At 46.2% G+C, this 16246-nt stretch overlaps 1 protein-coding gene across 4 annotated transcripts in view; it reads right to left on the reverse strand.

The window, feature by feature from the left end:
* Nucleotides 1-16246, reverse strand: part of GAB2 (GRB2 associated binding protein 2) — a 92004-nt gene that overhangs the window by 50967 nt on the left and 24791 nt on the right. The window lies entirely within an intron of this gene.

Raw genomic sequence — 16246 nt, forward strand, 5'->3', positions numbered from 1 at the left:
GCTGTTGCTGTACATAAGGAAAAATAAATGCATCTCCTACCCCTTCATTTAGACATCAAAGGTTGCTGTAGCTGCTTCTGCCACAGCCTCAACTCACATCAGGAGCTGCTCACACAGTTTCTTTCTACCAAACCCAGGAAACCCTGCATTTGGTGATTCACTGCCCCTTTCTGTAGGAACAATCTTATTTCTTTCTCCTTTGATGTTCAATTTTGCACTGGGCTGTCCTCTAACATATTTTTTTCAAATGTGCTCTGCCTGCCAAGTGATCCAGACTGCCCTGTCTGATGAATTTGTCTTCAGCATTTACTGTTTCATTACCCTTTGTGCCACTGGCAGCTTCTCCCCACAGGAGCCATTAGATCTACCTCACTTAGGGAAATGCTGTGACTTGGTATTAATCCCTGAAAAACGGCATGAAGAAGAGCCCCATTTGTGGGTGGCATCTTCCTGGGATCTGCCAGGTTTTAATTCATGTGCCAGGTGCTTGGGGCTGTATGGACTAAGCCCACATTACCTGACAGCTCGCCTGACATCGGCAGACCTGTGGGCTCCACCATTTGGCCCAGGATTGATGCTGGGCATTGACCTATTGCTGCCTAGGGAGTCCCTTCTGAACGTTTCTTCTGCTCTCTGAGTTGGAAGTAACCCCCTTAATCAGGATTAACCTTATCTGGAAAGCTGTTATCCCCATATTTATTATCCCCATATCTGGAAAGCTGTTGTCTTCTTTTTCCATGCTTTGGTGGAAAGAAGACCACTGCTTCTTGGACCTCCATGTTCTTTTCATACTGCTCTGCTCACCTCTTCCTCAAATATTGATTTTCAAACCTCTCCATGGCCCTTCAGTGATGGGAACTATTATGAAAATCAAGGGAAGATGGCCATTGAGAGTTTTGGTTGCAGCAGAAGGCTTTAGCAGAGGCAGTCTCCAGGGTCCATCCACAAAGAATCTAGAAAAGAGCAAGGAAAACCCTTGGCTCCCTTGCAGGAGGAAAGACCTTCCCCAAAAGGTATCACCTCAAAGGCAGACAAGCAGGGTTTAATGGGTACTGCAAGAGCAGATGGCTGGGCATTGGCAGAGTCTCTCACCTGATTAACCACGTGTTAACCCTGTTAACCCAGCCTTTGCCTTTTGCCATCAAACAAAGCCTAGGGAAGATATTCCTGAGCTCATTTACTCTATTTGGCTCTGGGAACTCAAGTGCATAATAGGTCACTTGATCAACAGTAGTACAGTTTAGTCAACATGGATGAGAAGATGAAATGGATGACAAGTTGGCCCATTCAAAGACAACCTGCTCCTAATAAATGGTCACATCACTATTGCCTTCTAAAATTGGGGCCTATAGGAGCCCTTGCAATTGTACATTTGGGACGCTACAGGGTTTCTGGTCATTTCTGTTTCCAGTCTGACCAACAGCACAGTGAGAACATTAAATACTCTGACTCTGACCTGAAGAAGGGCCATACATCTGGCTGGACAGGGCACAAAAATAACTTTGGATTATGGTGACAGATTGCCTTATTTAATGACTTTAAAATCACGGAAGTCAAAGGGAAGTAAATCAGCTGAGGTGCTGAAAAACACCTCACAACAACCAAGGATGTACCAGATCAACAGGACTGTTTTGTGTGGCCTCTGTGGATTAGCCTTTTCTCCTTAAATTTAAATTACTCCATTAAAAATGGCTTCAGCCAGACACAACTGAGGTAGTCTACTGTTTCTTCTGACTGATCACAAAACTCTCTTCATTTTGAAAACCAGCTGGAAGCCCAGCTTGAAGCCCGTGTGCCTCAGGCTTCAAAGGAGTGGACAGCAGGGTGGGTACTAATTCCACGTTACCAGCACTCCAGAGCAGTTCCTCCATCTGCCCGTTAATGTGTGCTCAAAAACCAATATAAAGACTTGTATCAGTGGGCTGAAACAGGGTAGATGTTTTGTCCCGATGGCACCGATATGGTCATCGGTGGAGGCTGATGCCCACCACCTCTCCCTCCACTGGAATCCCAATGGCCACTGACCCAGCTGTTGACCCCATCAATGGCTGAAAAGCCTTTCCAAAAGCAGCAAACCTCTCTCCTTTCATGTATTATTAAAATTCTCACTGGTTAATTTATTAGGGTACTTTGCACTGGGAAAAACGACCTCTTTGTTGACCCACTTAAACATGCTCCACTCCAACACAAAACGGTCAGAAGGGCGAAAGGGAGAGCTGGGGAAGTTGTGTGCAGACTGATGTCCTTTGTATCAGTGAGACAGCTCCAGGATGGAAGTGCTGGGACTCCCTGGCACGAGAGCAAAGGGCTAGACACAAGCCTTCACAGACCAAACCACAAAGGAAACATTCAGCCCCTACGCCAAATGGACACAGCCAGAGAAACAAGACTTCCTGGTCCCACTTCCTAGGCAGTGCTCATCCCTCCCTGAATCTGTGGGTTTGGGAAAGAGACATTGATTTCTCCCCATGTTGCCTCCTCTAAATGGAAAACAGGATGAAGAGTGGTGGATGAACCCATCCACATATGTGGGATTTGCTCATGAGGCAGCAAAGGTGCATCCTGGCCACCCTCCAGTCAAAGGTGTCCAGATGTACATCCAGACTCTCCTCTTACCTGCTCCTGTGTTTCTCTAGCAAGAGAATCACTAGATTTGCTCCACAGAAATCCCTGATTCAAAGTAACTCATAGGATATGGAGGAGCAGGGCATTGCTGAGCAAAAGCCAAACTGACAGCGTCAACACCACTCAGCACCAGAAGTAGCCCTGAAAGTGAAACGAGCAGGATTAGCTGTAATTAGGTCTTGTTTTTCCATTAGTGTCATAAAGATAAAGCTGCTCTCCTCCCAGAAAGGCAGCCTGCAAAGTGCTCAGACTCTACAGGACTCTCAGGTTATTAGAGAGGACACAAAAGCTCCATTTGCTTTCATCACTGACAAAGCACCTGGAAAGTGCAGCGATGACAAAAAGACATCACAAGGTTCCTTCATACATGGGGGGATTGGGAGCACCATCCTGTGCCCTGCTCATTGTCCTGACCATCACACCAGATTCCTGCTAGGGAGTACATTACAGCTCAAATGCTTTTTTGTGGCTCATTCTCATGTGATGCTCTTTATCTCAAGCAAAGGGACTGCCAAATAACTTTGATACTAAGAGAGGAAGCAAAGAAAGGATCATGAGGACACCTAAAAAGTATCTGAAATTTCACCCCTAAAGAGATGACCTGGAAGAAGGACCCTGGAGATAGACATGCAACACATTAACCTCTGCTTATTCTTAGTTTCATAAAGCTCATAACATATCCTGGGTGTTAGATGAGCAGAAATACACAGAATGGGAGTGAACACAATAAATTATGGGAAGTAGGAGTTTGCAAGATCCGATTTTGCAGCTGCCATGTATCTGTCAAAAACCCCTGGAGAAATGGGGTTTTACCCTGTTGTGCCACCTTTTTCCAAGCATCACATAAAGACTCAAACTCAGAAGGATGTTTCAAAACAATGACTGAACTGCCATCTGCAAAAATACTTTGGGGGTGGAAAGTGCAGTTATATGATGGCTGAGGAGTAATTTTTCTCCCTGCACCAGTTCTGCAAACCAAGAGGTAGAAAACAGCCTGTGGGAACCTGAACCTGCAGCAAAGAGAGGTGGAAAGAGCAGTAACTGATGAGTTTTATTGCAAGATGTGTTAATATTTCTCTAGGTGATGGACTGGGATGGGGGTGGAGGACTTGGCAGCTGGAATTTGAAATGTATTTGTAATGCTAACACACATCTGGGATCCATCCTGGAACAGGAACATCTTGTCTGGACCAGGCAGGCCAGAAGAAAATGTTCTTTGTGGCCAACCTTCATGAAGGACCTGACCTGCTGAGCCAAGTGTGGCCTTCAGAGGTGTCCCTCAAGCAATCTGGGGTCACGAATACCACAGATACTTTCCAAAGGGAGCATGGAATTTCTCTGAGCTCAGGAGCAGTAAGGACTGTCTTGCATGGATTGCCAGGGAAAACAGGTCCAGCTCTCACTGTGAGTCCTTGTCCCCAAATTCTTTGTCAGGGCCGGCTGAGTTTGGTGATCTGGCGGCTCAGGTCTGTGCACAATGAAGTTGAAAGATATTTTCACCTCTGTTTTAGGGTGCACCTCCATCCTAGCACTGTCAAATCAATTTTTCCTGCTTATCTGACACACTGGTGGGCCTCTCCCACGAGCATAACCCTCCATACTTCAGTGCAGTTATCCCTGCACAGCAGCGAGCAGGAACCAGGGTGTGGGCATGGGCATGCAGGCATGATCAGGGATTGCACCTACAGGTGATAAAAGAGTCACTGTGTTCCTGCACAGGCCCCCATTTACAAACTCCTTTGGAGGCATTTCATCTTTAGAAAGCAACACTGATAGAATACAGCACTTCTGTGGCTGTGCTAGAGAATGCATGGAGTACGTGGCTTTTCTGCCCCAACTTGCATAGGCTGTTGGGTTTGGGAAAGAAAGATGGGCAGTCTACACTGGTATCTGATACCTCAGATTCCCTGGCTGGGTGCTTCCAAGGATATGTCTTCCCAAAGATATTCCCTGTGCTCTGCAAGAGTCTGAGGGAAGGCACTCTTTATTACATCACCTCCTGATGTGGAGGGGATCCCATGCTTTGCATTTGCTGTGAACTTCCTGGCCACCCCGTGCATCCCTGCACACCCAGTCCAGCCTGATGCTGCCCAACCAAGCTGCAGCAGCCCTGATGCACATGGTTTGTGTTGACTCTATGGATGCCCTTTGCAAGCTCAAGTGGTTTCTGCAGCTGTGTAAATAGGAGTGAAACCCATGATGGATCCCTGACCTGTCTACACGTGGGTTCCTCACCCTCCCACCAGCAAGGATGAGCAATGGAGACCCTGCTGGGTTCTCCACCCTGAGAAAACACTGGAGAACAGCTGTCCTCCACAGCAAGTGTGGGCTCCCTGTGTAGCCCAAGCACTCCTGATAACCTCTTTTAGCATCCCAAGATGCAGAAGAATGTCCAACACCAAGCCAAGGATGTCTCCTTGCTACAGAGAGCAAAATTAAGTGAGAGATTATAACAGCAGGAGCATGGCAGGATGCAGACTTGGAGGATCTGCCAGCAAGACCATTACCATTACATCTAGAGATAGCATTTAGCAGGGTTTTTTTCTATGGGAGAAAGCAGCCCCCACACACACAGGTGAGCTGGGAGAGAAGCTCTGACAATCCCCTTGATGCTGCAGGTTTTCAGCGGGGTTTGAGTCCGGCAAAGCTCAGTTTCAGATAACTTCACTAAGTAGAAGACAGGAGGGATGAGTCCAAGGAAGGACCATGAGACAGGCATCTACTGATCTCCACAAAGATTGGTCCTGTATCAGCAGTGAACAGGGTGGAGCTGGGTTAACAGCTGGCCTTGATTAGCTGGTCCCTGGGTTCAGCCAAGGGGCCTTGGGGCCACCTCCTGTCTGCACTTAGTCAAACAAGACCAGGAAGCACCTAGACCCCATGAAACCCAGCACCCCCTCTGGCTTCACATGCCACAGGCACCTGGATTTTCTATCCATCATCTGGTCTTCTTCTAGGATGGCACCTCCTGTATCACCATCAGGTTCAGGTGCCAGGATCCCAGGAAAATATCAATAAACTGCAGGAAATTCAGAGAAGAACAAAGCAAACTATTATCATGGAGCCAGAGAGACTGACTTTCTGAGCTCATGTGTTTAGCTTGGCTTAACGGCAGCTTAGCAGGGGCTTGGCAACTCAACTGTCTGCAAATATTTGAAGGGTGTAAACACCAAGGACAAGAGAGAAATCACTGAGGGAGTTTTACAGAGTAGGCTGAGTAGGAATGTAGGCACTCACTCACCACCACTGCTAAATGGGGCTTGGGTCTCTCCATGTAAATTTACTGAAGCTCCCTGACCTTACAGCTGCTCTCTAGGTCTCTGTAGCACCTCTTGTGTCACAAAGGGACTCAGAGAAGAACATACAACCCTTACATCAGGTTTTATACCTGAGGATGCCAAAAAGGAGAAGGTTCTCAGACACTGGTGCTCACCAAAGCAAGGGCAAGTGGTATCTAACACCACACAACCCTGTTCCCAGCAGGTCTTCAGGTTGTTCAACAAGCACACTTTCCCACCTACACCCTGTTTTCTCTTCTATGTCTACCAGTTCCAGATCTAAAGCACAGGGATGAAGACTGATTTTTAGATTAAGTCTTAGGACAGACATGGCAAGAAATGTTTTGCTAATTCATAATAATTCTGCAATTTTTATTTGTTTGGTTGGACAAAAACATCCTTTAATTTCCCTTCCAAGCTCCTGAAACAATTAATTTTAGCATTTAATAACTATGTTTGGATTTTTCAGTTCACACTGACTTTCACACTGGAAGAGTTGACACAATTGCTCAAAATCAAAATATTTAATTTACAGTCAAAGGAAATACTTATTCATCTTTCAAGCTACCTTCTGTGGCTTCACAGACCTGCCAGAGAAACCCCCCAAAACAAGTCACCATGTCTCATAAGGTGACTCCAAACTGTTTGGACAGCCTGGAGTGACGTTGCTAAACCCCAGACAAGGATATATCCCAGAAGGCACAAAAAAAATTGCTTACGGAAGGGAAGATTCAAAATTAGAGTGGTTGCCTATCTATAAATAGTCTGCAGAACTAAAATACATTCCAGTCCGGCTGGAAATGCCTTTTTGCCTCATACTCATAAACACTCCTGCCTTTTATAGTTGAAGCAAATATTTGGTTTCTATAGTTATAACAGTGAGTACCCAGTGGTCTTTATTTTTAATCTTCACAGTGTTTGCCTGAAAAGCAGGGTAGTGGTTTGTGGGGACCCTGGAGGAGTCTGAACCACAGGTGCATCATTAAAAATAAACCTGTGAACAACAAAAAAGCCCTCCCCAAAGTATCCAAACGCAGAGAGGTTTGCTAGTAAACAGCACTTGGCTTTTAGATGCGGCTCTAAGTGCGCTGAGAGTGAAAAAGGCCAAGGATCCGGTGATTGCTAATATAATAATGAGGCTCTGTCCTACTAATCTGATGTTCTCAAAGCACTTCGCAAGCATTAATCATCCTCCCAGCAGGGCACGGTGGAGATCATCACTCCGAGCACGTTACAGGGCCAGGGTGGATGGGGGAGAGCCGTGCACGGTCTGAAAGATCACTGATGTCCAAGGAGGGGGCAGTCTCCAGTGCTTTATGGATATGGATATATATATATTCCAAAAGCCACAGCCACCTCCCCGAAACTTGCCTTCAAAGGGGCCTATTTATCTCTCTGACAGCAATACACACGAAAGCCCTGTTATTCAGCGCTTAATAAATCAAACACCCATCCACAAGCATTACTGATGGAAGGAAAAGGAAATTAAAGGTGACCTGCTTGGCTTGGAGATCACAGGATGCTTCCCCATCCACTTAGAATAATTTAAGGTGATTAAATCCTGCCTGTAACAACTAAACAGGTTTCACTTATTTTCACATCCCAGCTTGGAAAGGATTTCAGGGAGGGATACTGGGCTTTCCAAGGGAGGCCTGGAGATGACAGTGCAAACCAAATGCCTCCCTCCCACCAAGAAGTGAGCTTGCAAACCCAGACTTGTCCATGGGTAGTGCTTTTCCTGGAAAACACCTGAATTCAGCTTCTTTGCAAATCCACAGCTGTTTCACTTAACACCCCTGAAGTTCTTATCAGGCAGGACATGCCAAGAGGATGATGGGGTGGGAAGGGTGAAAGGTGAGTAAGCCCAGTCTCAGTTTTAGCAGGGCTGGGCTCCCACTGGCCAGCCAGAGACCTGTTTCCCCTGCTCATGCTCAGGAATGAGGGCTATCTTCATGGCTCAGTCAATATTGACTTCCATCAGAAGAGATTCACAATTGCTGAGGTCTGCCTGGCATACTCCTGTGCCTGTTTCTGACGGGCTGATGGATGTCAATGTGTCAGACAGTTGTGTGAAGCTGCATCCACCTGGGAAAAATCCCCATTTCAGCTCTTCTGCCCAGCTACAGAAAGACAAGAGAAAGCTGCATGGGAAAAAAAAAAAAGTATCTGGAATCACAGGGATTTACTATGGGAAGAAGGATCTTTCAAACTGCACTGAAGGGGCAAGTTTCTGCATTACTCATCCATTCCTGACCTCTTGCTTTATTAGGGAAAGAGAATGTTGAATTATCCCAGGCCATGGCTGTGCTTGCAGTGCTGGATGTGAAGAATGGATAACATTGGGGGTTAACAGGCAGTACAAGACCCAGCCTGCGGCAAGGGGCTAAAGAGAACCCAGCACATTCACTCATGGCAGTCAAGGAGCCACTGCTCCCACCCCTAAATTCATCAGGAATGAACGTGGATGTTCGGGTGAGATTAAAACTTTTTGCATGGCTTTTTGTTACTCACACAGTGCTCTGGGAATTCACCCAGCATTTTTTACCTCAGCAGAGGGAGTTCAGACATTACCACCACCCTGCATCCTCCCAGACCTTAGCTCTTGCTTAAAGGCAGAGCTGCTGGAAGAACCTCACTGCCCTGCTGTGGGCAGGCTGCCTGCTGGCCACAGCGAGACATTGCCAAAGGAACTCTGACAGCAGTGCATGGACCTGTTGGATGTCTAGAGTCAGGCTTTCCACTCTCAGCAATTGCTGCTGCCTTAATTTACCAAAATTAAGGTGCCACAGAGATGCTTTCCCAAAACAAAGACGTAGTACCAGGTTCACCAGGGTGCTGTTGTGCAGCCTAGGACACTTGTGCTCCCAGGACTCTCTGCAGAGATGCCACCCCCTCCATGATGGCACAGTTTTGAAACCCTCTGAACACTGTGATTTGCCTCAGGAGCTGATGAGGCTTCAACAATTGTTCCTTAGCATGCTGCTACCTGCAAACCTTTGGCACCTCATCCCTCCCTCCTCTCCTCCACAGCATTAAAATGCCTCACGCTTGCTGTGTCACTGACTTCCAAACCTGTGGCCATGCTACAATATTGATATTCTTGTATTTACCACTGGCCATCTCAGAGCTGTGTGGAAAAGACCTACAGTAAATTGCTTCCGTGATTTAACAACCCCCTTGGATTTCCAATGCATTTCCAAGCAGCGCTGGCAAAGCTGAACATCACTGCATCAGTCCAGCGCTGCTGTTTCAGAAACAATCCCTGAACCCCATCCCTGGCTGAGAAAACCCCAGTTTTACATCAGCTGTAAAACCTGATGTGTTTTGGGATGCTGAGGGGGCATAAGATGGCTTTTTGCTTGGCCCAGTGGCTACCAGTGGCTCCAGGAATCCATGTTCCTGGCATGGGAGACAGTTCTTACTTCACAGTGGAAGAGATTTTGCCCTCCGTAGGCTCACAGAAATGCAGAGAAGTTCTAGGATGGTACACTGATCCCATTTGGGACTACAAAGCAGGACAGAGGGCCAGTGTTTGTGACATGCAACAAACCCCATTTCAAACCCATTTGTTTTAAAAATTGCCCCGTTCACCTCCTATGACCTCTCAGAGCATCACCCTGATTGTACAAAGGTGTCTTTTCCACTCCACATGTCTCAGCACTCCTGTGTGCTCCCTAAGCAGGTTCCTACAGCAGCAGGGAAGCTCCTCCAGGGAGTCCTGGAGTTATTTGGGCAAGAAGATAAAAATACCAATGACTACAATCATTACTTCATCACGTGGCACCATGCAGAGCATGTGGGAACCGTCCAAGGTTATACAAGAAGAGCACACAGGAACTGCACCCCAGGAAGATCTGTGTGTGCTCCCTATGCACAGCCCCATAGGATGAACAAAATGCTTGTGGCTTTTCTGATTCAGGCTGGGTGAAAAGCTTGTCTAGGATACCACACATAAGAAAGAACTGATGGGCTTATTTCCGAATAAGATTCTTCTGGAGTCTTCAGGTCAGGTCCAGCAACCACTCGCTGCATGTCCCAGTCTCTCATATGTCCAAATGTTTTATGCAATTTGAAGAAATTTAAGGAAACTGATTTTCTTTCTTCTTCTTCTTCTATTTTTTTTTTTAACTTTTTCAAGAAAGGAATCATTTATCTTAAGAAGTTTAAAGTGAAACTAGGAGGATGTGACTGCTCTTGGAGAACTCAGGATCCTGGGATGGGGAGGGGAGGGGCAACAGGATAGCAATGCCCTAATGAAGGGCTTGAAACAACAGGAAGAAGATGCAGATTTTTATATGGAATAAGGCGTGATTTCAACAGCCAAACCTCCTTCAGCCTGGCCCAAGCCATCACTGCAGCAGAAATACAGATTCAGGGCTCAATCCTCATGTCAGACATTTAGGTGAACATACAGCCAGCCTCCGCTGGTTTTAAGCTCTCCTGATTTACATCTCCAAGAGGCTGCAAGAACTACCACAGCCATCAAAAGCTGCAGCCCCTTGGCACTCCTCCACCTGCCACAACTTCCTGCAACTTGGCTCAGCCGTAAGTGCTGAATACAAGAAAACTGTGGCTTGACAGCAGCAATCTCCCATCTGCCAACTGGGTAAATTCCCATGGTTTTCCAGAGGAGGATCTGCAAACCTGCTCAGATATGGGAGGTTTTGGCTGAACACTCACTGCTTAGTATGTCTCCCCAAGGACCACCTGGGATCTACTAGCCTGGGTCATGGTCAAAGGCCCTCCAGCCTCTTTGTTATCCCCAAAGTGCAGCTGGTACTGCATGGCCCAGGGAAAGGTGTAGAAATCCCTAAAAATTTGAAATAGCTTGATTGTGGGAAGAGCATTCCCCTAATCCAGGCAGCACAGGACACGTACAGCACGCAGGGTTTAGCAACCCCCTAACCACAGCTGTGGCTGATGTGGAGAAACAGATCAGATAACAATGCTCCCAAAGCTTTTTGTCTATTATTTAAAAGTCATTAAAAAGTGGATAATCTCCTCCTCCATAAAAGCGTTGGCTTTCTCTGGGAGCCTTTTGGCTGCTCTTTTGAGTCAGAGCAATCCAAAGGCTGGCTCTGTACCGAACCAGGAGATAGCAACAAAAGTTGTCACAAAACTGTGTCACAAAAAAAATTTTGGAAACTCAACCTGGGATTTTCAGAGATGGGGCTGAGCTGCAGCAATGGAGCTGTGCCCCTAGAAAGCTGTGAGTCACATATTAAAATGTGGTGACCTCACTGGTGCTGGTCCCATGCAATCCCAGCAGGAAGGACATAAAAGTAATTTTCTTCTCCTCTTGTTTTTCTCCTTTTTTATGAGTATTTTAGAAACTTAATGCCAAACTTTTTACCAGTATTACTATTTTTCTTTCTTTTTCAAGAAATGCCTACTGCAGTAAAGGAAGCTGGGACTCATCCATAACTCTTTGCCAGCTGTTATTTTGCCTTTTGTGTTTCTTATTTGCCAGCTCTCTGAGGACATAAAGAGGCTGGTTGTAAGAAGAGCCCTTTTGGATGAGCAGCAGGCATGGCAGGAAGAGACAAGAAGAAAAACTCAGTTCTTGGCTTCTGCACTCAGATCTCACCTTTGCTCCTCTTTCTACGGATGGATTGCAGCAGCAGCAAGACAAGCAGGTATCCAGGTGCTGCCACATACTCCCACTTGCCTATGCACTGTCAAAATCCCAATTATGACGCTCCTTCACCTGCTGGTTGCCTTGCCCTACATCTGACCCAGCCTCACAGCACTGGTGCCTGGGAGTCACATCCTGCTCTCAGATACACAACACCCTCAGACTCTGTGAGACATCCCATCTCATCCTCTTTACTTCTCACCTCTTGCCAGGCATGTGCCAGAGACCCAGGGTTTCCCCCAGCCCTTCCCTTTTGCCAACACCTCCTTCCTCCATTCCCACTGCCTTCCATGATAGACTTCAGATATTTTTGGTACTGGGGGAAAGGAGGGAGAGGAAGAGCCAGTTCTGCTTTGTTTCAATCCATTGCCATTGAATGAGAAGGAGAGGGCTGCAGTGGATGTTTCCTTGGGAATCGGCTGATCCATCCTCCTATCAAACCCAAAGGTCCCTGTGGAGGAGCTGTCTAGTGAGGCCAGACAGCTCTTGTTATATTTAGGAAGAGCTTCCCCTCCTGTGTTGTCAATTTCATGCAGCAGGAAATCTTTTATTGGATGTTTTATTTTAAAAAAAGAGCCCAAAACAACAAAAAATCACCTCATTTCCTGGAGTCTTCCTCTCTGCCTCACTTCTTTCTTTCCGTTTTCCCTGTTTTTTAGCATTTGTTTCTAGGGCATGACACTCAGCAGCTTTCCCTTTACATCCAGCTCCAATCCTGGGATGCCAGCATGGACCTCCACTGCACTCACAACCGCTGCATGGAAGCAGTCAAATGCCCCGAGCTACTCCTGGCACCTGGAAAAGTGCTCCAGGGAGCATCCTCGTCTGAGTCCCACTCCAAATGCCATTCAGCATGTGAAGCTATCCCACTGATTCTGGCCAGTGTTAGAACTGACCCTTGGGGCACAGCAGGAGCACGTGCAAGCTCCTCTTCCACATCCATATGCTCCATCCGGAAACATCAATTCTCTTTCTATAGGAAGGCAGGTTATCCTGGGGCAGAGGAAATGTTTCCTCTTCCTGGCAGGATGTTTGCAGTGAGCCCAGAGTGAGGTATGTATAGAAACCTCCTCATGCAGAGATTTCAGTAAACACCTCCTAGCAAAACAGCCTGGACCAATGTTAGTTCTCTTGGAGCAGATGAGAGCCAGCCCCAGGGAAACAGCCAAAGACAAATGTAAAAACTCCATCCTACCTTTGCCAGAACCAGGCAGAATGTCCCCTACCTAACCACAATGATCAATATTTGGAGGAATCCCTATGGGGAGCTCTCCATACATGGGATGCCCTGAATTCAGGGAGATGGTGCCCAGGTCTGGCCAGAAAGGAGTTTCTATTCTCTACTTCCACTGAATTTAGCTCTTGAGTAAGGACAAGCAAAGTTTGAATTTTTTAAAAAATAATTTAAAATTTTTCTGACCCCAAAATGATTTATCCAGAATTCCCCACCTCAGTCTGTTAATACAATTGAGATCTCAGCCCTTCATCTGGGTTGATGCATAATGCCTGATGCACAGCTCCTCAATACAAGCCTCTCTTCCAGGCCCAGGTACCCAGCTTCAGGGTACAAAGACAAAACTTCTAAGACTTAAGAAAATTTAGGGATTTGGGAATTTCAACCCCAAATGTTGCATGAGGTCATTAGCTAAATCAAAGCTTCACCCTTGGTATTCCAATCACCGCCTCCAACACTGCTTGTGTGAAGAGATAAAGTGGTGGCTGAGCAATAAGCTCTTCTGGATGCTGATAAACCCCCCCTTTTAATTGCTTGATGTGATGGTAATTATTTCATTTGCCTCTATTTCCCTCTCATCACGAATCCAGTCCCTGTGAGATCCAGCACGGTGCAGCTCTGCCACTCTTTCTCTCTCGGAATCTTTAGGGATGAACAGCAGGAAGTCAGAGGGGTAAACATGAACTGTCCATACACTTCCAACAAGGTTTGATACCTAGTAAACTTAGGTATTTTTGAAATTTTCTGCAACACAAATAAAAAAATCAATGGATTTGCAAAATGTCAGGGGTTTTTTGTGTGAGTAAACCATGACAGCATCTTGCTGCCCTACTGTGGGGCATGCCTGAGTGGTGCATTGCTAGTTTTACCACTAATGATGGGTCAGTCCATCAAGATTTATTTTGATTTTATGACCTTTACAAAAAAGTCTTGTGTAGCAATGATTAAAATAGCAACTGTCTCCTGTTTGTGCTGCAGTGAAACCGTCTGACATCAACACAGACACACCACTAAGATGGAAAACATCACTCTTCCTAATTCATCACATAAACACCGGTGGCCTGAACTCATCAAGCCAAACCTGGGTCTTGGACTGACCTGGTGCTTCCTGATCCCTCACCAAGTCCTGCCCATTCATGCAGGAGACCCAGCAGCACATTTTCCCACAGGGATTTGCAGAGCAGGGTTGAGGGATGTCTGCAGTGGTGCCAGAAGCCTCACAGACATGGTGTGCTCATTCTCTCTATCTCCTCTTTCTGCTGAACGTGTCCCCAGGGCTGATCCTTGTCATTGTCAGCAGGGAAACTCAGACCCATTAACATGAGCTAAGCCATTCCTCCTGCACAAATGTTGTACCAGTTTCATATGAGCATGTAGCACAGCACAAGGAAATAAGAGTGAATGATTGTATTGTGGGATGGGATGGATACTTGCTTTGCTAGCCAAAATTTCCAAATGATGATGATGATAACAATAATAATAACAGTAGTAATAAAATTTTCAGGCATCTGATATTCAGAAAGGACCAATCACCTCCCGAAGGAAAACCAGGTACCTCCTTGCACCAACTTGAGACCTGCTACTCCTTCCAGACACTGGCAGCTAAAAGCTGCAGTTGGCCCTACCTGCATTTCTGCTTTTCTTACTATTTTTTTCTCTGAAACATTCATACGAATGAAGTTTTGTTTGTGGAAAAATTACATCACTTGGGCTGAAGGAGACTTCCTGCTTTTCTTCATCTTATTATCTCATGACTGCTGTCTCTTTATAACATGCTCACTTCAGTATTTTGGGTTTTGCTGCATCAGTGAGATCGGTGGAGGGGTGCAGAGGCACGAGTCTGAGGGCACGAGGAAAATGCTGCCTTCTTGGTCAAACTTGGTTTTCCTTCTCATTGCTTCCCCCCAGCTCTACTGCTGCTCCCCTACTGCTTTTGCCAAAACACACAAAATTAAGGGCAGAAGGTTGAAGGGGATATTTCAAAGACCTCAGCCCAGGCCCTACCCAAGAATGTCTCCCAGCACAAGAAGCCATTCCTTCAACTCTGAGAACAGGTCCTGAGAACTTACAGAAAAATGTGAGAAATTCACAACGTCTTAGCAAATTGAGCAACCCTGTTTCCAAGGGCTTGGGCTAAAATCCGAGATTTCAAGTCCTCCCAGCCTCACACACAATCATTGGCTCCATCATAAAGACACGCAGGTACCAGGCTCTGAAGGCAGATGAGCTGCAGAGCTAAAGGAACTACAAAGGTAATTGGGGACACATTTCAACCTCAGAAAGGCTTTGGGTGCTCACACAGTGCTAACGATAAGATAATTTAGAAATATTTCAACCTGACAACATAACATATCAGCTCTGGCTGCAATTTAGTGCGTGTTATCAGGTTTTTCATTGCTTTTCACTTGCTGTGATGGATTCCAAGCTTGCCGTTATTACAGCCATTACATCCTTGATTTTAATGGGGGGTGCTTGCAGCTGTCACAACGGGCTGAAAATATATTCTTTATGTCAGATAGCACAGGAGACATTTCCTCCTTGAGTCACTGACAGGTCACCTCCCCAAACCAATTAGCTAATTGTCTCATATCACTCCCTCAAGAGCAAGAGAAATGAGTGACTTGTGAATGAACTCTGCCAATAGAAACCACTTGTTCTCTCTCTCCCTCCCTAATTTAAAATTTTTTTTTAAACCTTAATTTAATCTGTCAGCCATTCCAACAAACAAGGCAGTGTGCCTGCCCATTCTTTGCATTCTGACTCTGCCAGACCATTTTATTTTTTATAAATAAAGGGGAATAAAAATTATTTCTCTCCTAGTATATATAGGCAAGTCACTGCAGCGAAGTGGGTCATCCACAATCACTGGATCATGCTTGGGTCCTACTCCCCTATCTGCCATCAGCTCTTTCTGGCTTGAACCTGGTCCTCGAGAGCTGTCAAGGCTCTTGCACAGTGTAAGGACACACTCATGTCTTCTTTGGCTTCAGTCAGCTGTGTTAGAAAGTGTTACTGTACTTGGCAGAGCTGCTCCTCAGGCAGAGCCTCTCTTGGCTGTTGGCTTCACCAGTGGCACTGAGCTGTCACTCTTATTTTCTGAGTTCTGCAAAAGTGATGCAAGTAGGGGAAAATAAAGAAAAAAAATTGCTCCTCACTGAATATATCAACTGAGTTGCATGTTGTATTTCAGAGAAGACAGAGGGGAGTGGGGCTTTATGTACAGCAGCATGGAGAGAGGAGACCCTTTCCCCTGGCAGAGACAGGGATGTGAGTGGATCAGGAGAGACATGCTGGCGTCAGTATACCCATTAGAGGGGCAGCCATGGGGGCAAGTCCTGAATGACAAACCCCTGTGTGCTGCTGAGCTCCACAAAGAAGCCCTGTGCCTGTCCAGCCAACACCTCCCCTGCTGCTAGATGTTATTACAGCATTTAATTTAATTACAATATCATGGCTGAAATGCTCCAAGAAAAA

This window comes from Lonchura striata, chromosome 2 (assembly GCF_046129695.1).
Source record: "Lonchura striata isolate bLonStr1 chromosome 2, bLonStr1.mat, whole genome shotgun sequence".
NCBI lineage: Eukaryota > Metazoa > Chordata > Aves > Passeriformes > Estrildidae > Lonchura > Lonchura striata.